Source organism: Lycium barbarum, chromosome 4 (assembly GCF_019175385.1).
Source record: "Lycium barbarum isolate Lr01 chromosome 4, ASM1917538v2, whole genome shotgun sequence".
Classification (NCBI taxonomy): domain Eukaryota; kingdom Viridiplantae; phylum Streptophyta; class Magnoliopsida; order Solanales; family Solanaceae; genus Lycium; species Lycium barbarum.
In genome coordinates this window covers 73704893-73712079 of record NC_083340.1, presented here as the reverse complement: position 1 = coordinate 73712079, position 7187 = coordinate 73704893, and positions in this window count along the sequence as shown.

The following is a 7187-nucleotide window of genomic DNA, read 5'->3' as shown; positions in this document are numbered from 1 at the left end:
TCATATGTCCTTTATAAAAATCCCATCATGTGGGCCCCACTTCAGCTTACGGTTACGAGGGCTATATATCTTTTAACATATTATTCCAATCATATTGTACGAATTCAAAATATCATACTCATGCTATTACAGTAGAATTTCATTCTTTATACTTGTGATATTTGCTCCCCCTCGAGCTCACATTAAGCCGTCTGTAGCCTTAGTAACACGTAATTTTCTGGGGTGTAACATCAGTTTACCTCCAAGTTTGGAAGGATGTTGCAGGCAGATTTGGGTACTCAGTTAGACCTTAGCACCGTATTTCATCCACAGACTGATGGTCAGTCTGAGCGGACTGTTTAGGTGCTCGAGGATATGTTGAGAGCATGTGTCATTGATTTTGGTGGTCAGTGGGACCAGTTTTTACCCTTGGTAGAGTTCGCGTACAACAGTAGCTACCATTCGATTATTGATGTGAAATCGTTCGAGGCTTTATATGGTAGGAGGTGTCATTCTCTTATTAGGTGGTTTGATGCTTTTGAGGTTCAACCTTGGGGTACAGATTTGCTGAGGGAGTCTTCAGACAAGGTGAAGCTTATGCAGGAAAAGCTTCTAGCAGCTCAGAGTCGGCAAAAGATTTATGCGGACCGGAAGGTTTGGGATCTAGAGTTTATGGAGGGTGAGCAGGTTCTTCTGAAGATTTCACCCATGAAGGGTGTTATGAGGTTTGGGCAGAGGGAAACGTTGAGCCCAAGGTACATTGGTCCTTTCGAGATTCCCTATCGTATTGGTGATGTTGCTTATAAGTTAGCCTTTCCATCAGGCATGTCAGGTGTTCATCCGATTTTTCATGTTTCTATGCTGAAGAGGTACTATTCAGACTAGTCTTATATCATTCGTTGGGATTTTGTGTTGCTTGATGAGAACCTGTCGTACGGGGAGAAGCCTATTACAATCTTAGATAGGCAGGTTAGAAAGTTGAGGTCTAAGGAGATAGCTTCTGCTAAGATTCAATGTAAGCATCGTCCTATTGAGGAGGCCACACGGGAGATCGAGCCTGATAGCATTCTAGATATCTCCAGTTGTTTGTTCACTCATGTAATTTTCCCCCAATTTCTTTCCTTGTCACTCAAAGACGAGTGATTGTTGAATTGGTATCTGATGTAACGACCCATTTGGTCGTTATAGCACTTTTGACCCATTTACCCTCGTTGACCCTTCCCCGAGGTTATTAGTATGATTTTTACCCGCGGGGATGAATGGTATGGTTCCCGAGGTGATCGGGCGAGATTTATGATGTCTTGTGTGAAATAGAGCCTTAAAGTGAAAAAATTTTGACCAATAGTTGACTTTTGAGTAAACGGATCTTTTTTAGAAATTTGTCAATTTGGAGAGGTCCGGATGATCAATTGTGACTTGGTGGGATGTTTGGTTCAGTTCTCAAGACACTTGGGAGCGTTTCTAGTTATTGGTTGGAAAGTTGGCATTTGGCCATTGGGTGTTGACCCGGTCAGATAGACCTCCGTTGGGAATTCTGAGACCGCGAGTGAGTCCGTAGCATGTTTTTATGTGTGACTGTATGTATGGTTTGTATTTGTGAGGTCTCGGGTGATTGTCGGATTTTGGGATTGAGATAGTGAAAACCTGGGAAATTCTGGTGTCTAGTGTCCACCGTAGCGGCACCAGATGCGCCATAGCAGACTCGCCACAGTAAGGGCCTGGTCCGCTAAGGCAAGGGGATGGAAATTATGATGAGTTGCCATATCGATTGGTAGTCCGCTATGGCGGACTCGTGATAGGTAAAGTATAGTGATGTCATAATCCTTCAGAATCTCTATCTACCTACGTTGCCTAGAATTGAAATCTCTCTGATTGAACACGTGCTGAAGTCTACGGTGATCGTTATACACCTTACAATGGACCCCATATAGATAATGCCTCCAAATTTTCAACGCGAATATTACCGCTGCCAACTCCAAATCATGAGTAGGGTAGTTCTTTTCATAGATCTTCAATTGCCTAGAAGCATAGGAAATGACCTTGCCCTCTTGCATCAAAATGGCGCCCAAACAAACACGGATGCATCACAATAAAATGAGAAATCCTTACCCTCCACGGGTAATGCCAAAATAGAGACTGTGGTCAATAAAGTCTTGAGATTTTGAAAGCTCCTCCTTCACAAGCATCGGACCACTGGAAAGGAACCTCCTTCTGAGTCATTCTGGTCAGGTGAGAAGCAAAACCTTTCATGAACCGACAATAGTAACTAGCTAAACTCATGAAGCTAAAAATCTCAATCACAGTAGTGTGCCTCGCCCAATCCCTAACATCCTCAATCTTTTTGGGATCAGCCATGATCCCGTTTTTTGACACCACGTGGCTAACAATGCCACAGAATAAAGACTTGGCATAAATCTCTTTCTTTCTCAATAATCCAAGGACACGTCGGGGGCTAGAATCCTATTTATTACCTAGTTAAAACCCTTCATTTCCTATCCCTTTATTTATTATTCCTAAGCATCTTTGAGGTGATTTGAGGAGGTTTCAACCAGATTTCTCTTGAGGGTAAGTTCTTTAACCTAGATTTCATTCATTTGCTTTCCTTAAGCATGAATCCTTGATAGAAAATCTATAGAACTTAAGAAGGAAGATGGGTTTTGATGTTCCTTTAATTATTTGATTTTTAGTCTTTCTAAATGAGATTTGTTGGTGGATTTGACTAATCTAAGCATGGAGTTGGATGAATTAGTGACTAATAGGTTTGAATCTTCCATTTATGTTGATGAGTTGAAATATTGAAAGTTAGTGTTTATACCCAAGTTGGGGGTTTTGACTTGAGTGGTGAAATTGATCTATTTTTGAGTTAATTTAGCAATTGAAGAGTAGAATTGAATTTTAGAATGTTAGGTTACCAATTTCACCCTTGAAATACCCGTTTTACCTTTATGGGCCCGTTCCCCCCGCTTTTTCCCTAGTTGAATTAGATTTAAGCTAACTATAGCAATATGGGTATCGCTGTTTCTTATTTCTAACTTAGAATTCGATAATGGATAGACTTTGAGTACTTGGAGGCTCTCCGAAAAGGCAAGGCGAAGGTTAGATTGTTCGTGGCTCCTGCTCGACTGCCAGGTAGGTTACAGCTTACCTTATGGTTAAACTTCGGTTAGCAAAGCATATGTAAATTTACTGATTGTCAGAGAAAGCATGTTACGCCTTCGGGTATGAAGTTGGGATGGATTACCCAGGCTGGTATTGTTGTTTGATTGTGGGCTTGTCTCCTTGCTGTGATCTATTGGCTTGTTGCCATATGTGTGATAATAGACTTGATACTTAGTCATCTTATCATTATTGTGAAATTGCTATCCCTCAGTTATTGGGTATTATCTTGGATAGAGGAAAAAACGTGACTTATTTTAAATATCGAGTGATGTGTCCATTTGTGGCACGATTGATTTGATATGTTGTCATTATTCATTGATATTATACAGTGTACTCATTCTCATCTTTCATGATATTCTGATATGAGCTGAGCTTGGTATTGATGTTTGATTGTGGCTTGTTGCCTTATTGTGATTTATTCGTGATATTGTCATATGTGTCTATGTGTGGCACGATTGGTATTGATAGATTCTCATTGGCATTAATATCATTCATGCATTAATACTCATATACTTAGATCAGGTTGTACGCCACAACATATATATACATATATTGGACCGGGTTGCACGTTCTGCAACATATATTGGATCGGGTTGCACGTTCCGCAATATATACATATATTGGATCAGGTTGCACGTTCTGAAATATATATATATATATATATATATATATATATATATATATATATATATATTGGATCGGGTTGTACGTCGTAACAGGTACATGGACTTCGCGGGTCCCCCATGGGTCATGACTATCGAGGCGTGGAGGTATTCTGCCTGGAGCTTGTGTGGATTATTGCATTGCATTGCATCGCACGCCCATTCATATTACATCCATCCACATCTCTGATTTGGTTGTTGTACTTATTGTCTTTCATGGTGTGTTTTTGTATTGATTTTCTTAGTTGATTATTGACTTGAGTTGTTGTGTGCTTGATTAATACATACTTGGGGAATGAAGGACTCGAGGATTAGAGACTTTCTCATAGGCTATAACTTGAGGTTAAGGAGATCCATTGTTGGTTGTACTAGTGTTTGTGGTTATTCTGAGGAATCGTGGGAAACTTGGCAGATTTGTGTTTAGGCACTTCACCATAGGCTATGATTCGGCTATTTGATCCTTCTATACTTGAGTTCTTATTCTTGGACTGTGTTATGTCTATACTTGATTGTGAGCATGTCTATTCTTCAGTTTGTTCCTTTATTCATGTTAGCTAACTGTTGTCGCCCTATGATGCCTACTCAGTACGTGTTGTTTGTACTGAAGCTACCTTCCTACACTCCTTTTTGGGGTGTGGGGTGTGTGATAGGTTCTATTTTTGATCCTCGAGAGTGTTTCCCGATATGGTGTTGTTGGAAATTTAGGGTGAGCTACTGCCAGATCTGCAGCCCGAGTTTCCATTCGTTGTATACTTGTCATCTATTTCCACATAGTTTTCCTTTGGATGTTATGAGCCTTATATGGCAACATTCAGATAGTTCTTGTTATATATTCAGACCTATGTGTTTATTAGTAGCTCTTGTGCTGACTTAGACTAGATGCCTTGGGTAGAAGATGTACTCTTCTATTATTCTCTTTTAATTGATATTGCGATTTATTATTATTTCCATTGTTCTTCCGCATTAATAGATTACATGTTGGGTAAAGGAAGGGTTTTCCTACCAAGGTGGGAAATGGTAGGTGCCCGCACGACTAATCGATTTTGGGTCGTGACATAGAGTTTTGCCTTTAGGTATAAGGCAAAACTCTGCCTTAGGATAGAGTTTTGCCATGCCTAGAGGCAAAACTCTACCTTTAATCGAAAGGTAGAGTTTTGCCTCAAACTCTGCCTGATCAGGCAGAGTTTCAAACTTTGTCGGCAAACTCTGCCTGATGGTAGCAAAACTCTGTCTTGCGATTTTTTTTTAAACGTTTGACTAAGTGGGGGTTCAAACCCGCAACCAAGGGGTTTTCAGTGATGGGAAAAAATTAAAGACCACCAATTTGAGGGGAAAAAAATTAAAGACCAGTGCCTTTGTAGGGAATTCCGCACAAAAAAATGTATTATGAAGGTCAATTGTTCTGCCTAATTTAAAAGTCCTAGGTAAGCTACAAAAAACACAGAACCCCTTAGCTCCCGACTCCCTGCGTACACTTGCTCCACACCAGTGATCGGCCACCCCCTCACGTCGTTAGCATCAGGTAAGGTTTCTATCCTTCATCTCTAAATCATCTTCCTCTTCTCCGTGATAACGACCCATTCCTCTATCTCCCTTAGATAAATATTTTTGTGCGAAATTGGAGTTACTCTGGCCTTACTGGTGATTTTTTTTTAGTAGGTGTGAATGGGTACTGGTGTTGAATGTTATCCTGACCTGAGAACTATAATTCCCAACTTTTGAGGAGGGTTGAGCACTAGCTAATATTGTTGAAACCAAGCTTATAGTAGAACACAAGTAAGTTGTTTGATGAATTGCCTGAGAGGAAAATTAGTTTGCCGATGAAGTCTGAGTAGCCGAGCGGTATGAGGCGATGTTTAGAAGTGTGTGTGGAGTAGTTCAGACTGATTTTGAAGTGTTTTTTCTTACATTGCTCGAGTTCTACGTTGCAAAATTTAAGGAGTCCTGAGAATATATTTTTATTTCACTGCTGAACTGAGTATACTCAGGACACCTATCTTGAATTGAAACATGAAGAGAGGATGCAATAAAAAGGCTTCATATATGGTTTAGTGTTTTAAAGCTACATGTTTGAATACCAATGTGGTGCAACTATTTTTGGAAGAAGTTGTCACTTCCTTTGAATTAAGTTGATGAGATGAAGTGTTCAAGGTTTCTTTCTTGTCCATTTTATTGATCCCTAATAGATTCACCGAGATACTCTTTGACATTAAATGGTCTTTAGGGCACTTAAAAGCAGTTCAAGGAGAAGCAAAAATAAGGGAGTATCTTGGAAATATTAGGTGTGAGATATATAATGTGCAATGTGGATGTGAAGTTTGAAATGAACATGGGTTGATTCGGAATTGCAAAATACTCCCTCTATCCCAATTTATGTGATAAACTTTCCGTTTTAGTCTGTCCCAAAAAGAATGATACATTTCCTTATTTGGCAATAATTTAACTTTAAACTTTACCTTTTTCACTTACGATATGATCTATAACCACACATATATCTTTGGCTTATTTTAGGCAATAAGATTCAAATGTCTTCCTTTATTTCTTAAACTCCGTGCCCAGTCAAACTATATCACATAAATTGGGACGGACACTACTAAAAAAACTGTATTTTCCGACCTAAAAAAACCGACCTCAGTTGAGGTCGGAAAATAACCGACCTCATGAGGTCGGTAAAGTCGTAATATTAATTTTGTTGATATTTTTAAAAATAAACCGACCTCATGAAGTCGGTAATATTGTACCAAAATTTCAAAAAATAAAGTACCGAGCTCTGTAGGTCGGAAATTCATTTGATGCTAAATATTATAATTTTATTTTAAATTTAAAAGAATACCGACCTCACGAGGTCAGTTTATTAAAAATAAGTTTTAAATTATTTTAAATAGACCGACCTCATGAGGTCGGTATTCTTTTAAATTAAAAAATAATATACATACCGACCTCGTGAGGTCGGTATAATTACTCAAGTAAAATAAAATACGGACCCTCAATTAATCATTTTTTCCCTTTCTCTCTCTCTCTCTTCCTCTCACCTTCTCTCTCCCCCATCTCTCTCTAACCCTAATAATTAATGAGGTGCCACATCGTGGTCGAAAAATACAGTGACGATCGCCGCCGTCACTGTATTTAGTAGATAGTATATTTTTAGGGCATTGACATAACTTGTATTTTCTCTCTGCCTCTTAGCCATAAGTGCTCTGGTCTCTTTCTTTTCAAGGGGATTTTAATCTATGGTTTCAGGATAAGGGAGTGCCATGGCTAAAGTATAATACCTTACAATTCCATCCAGTCCCTACTAGGCCTTTCACTACCGAGGCCCTCTCCTTGTTCTATTTCAGCTTTCAGCTCTTTTGAATTCACAACTATGGCCGAACAGAATCCCCTCTC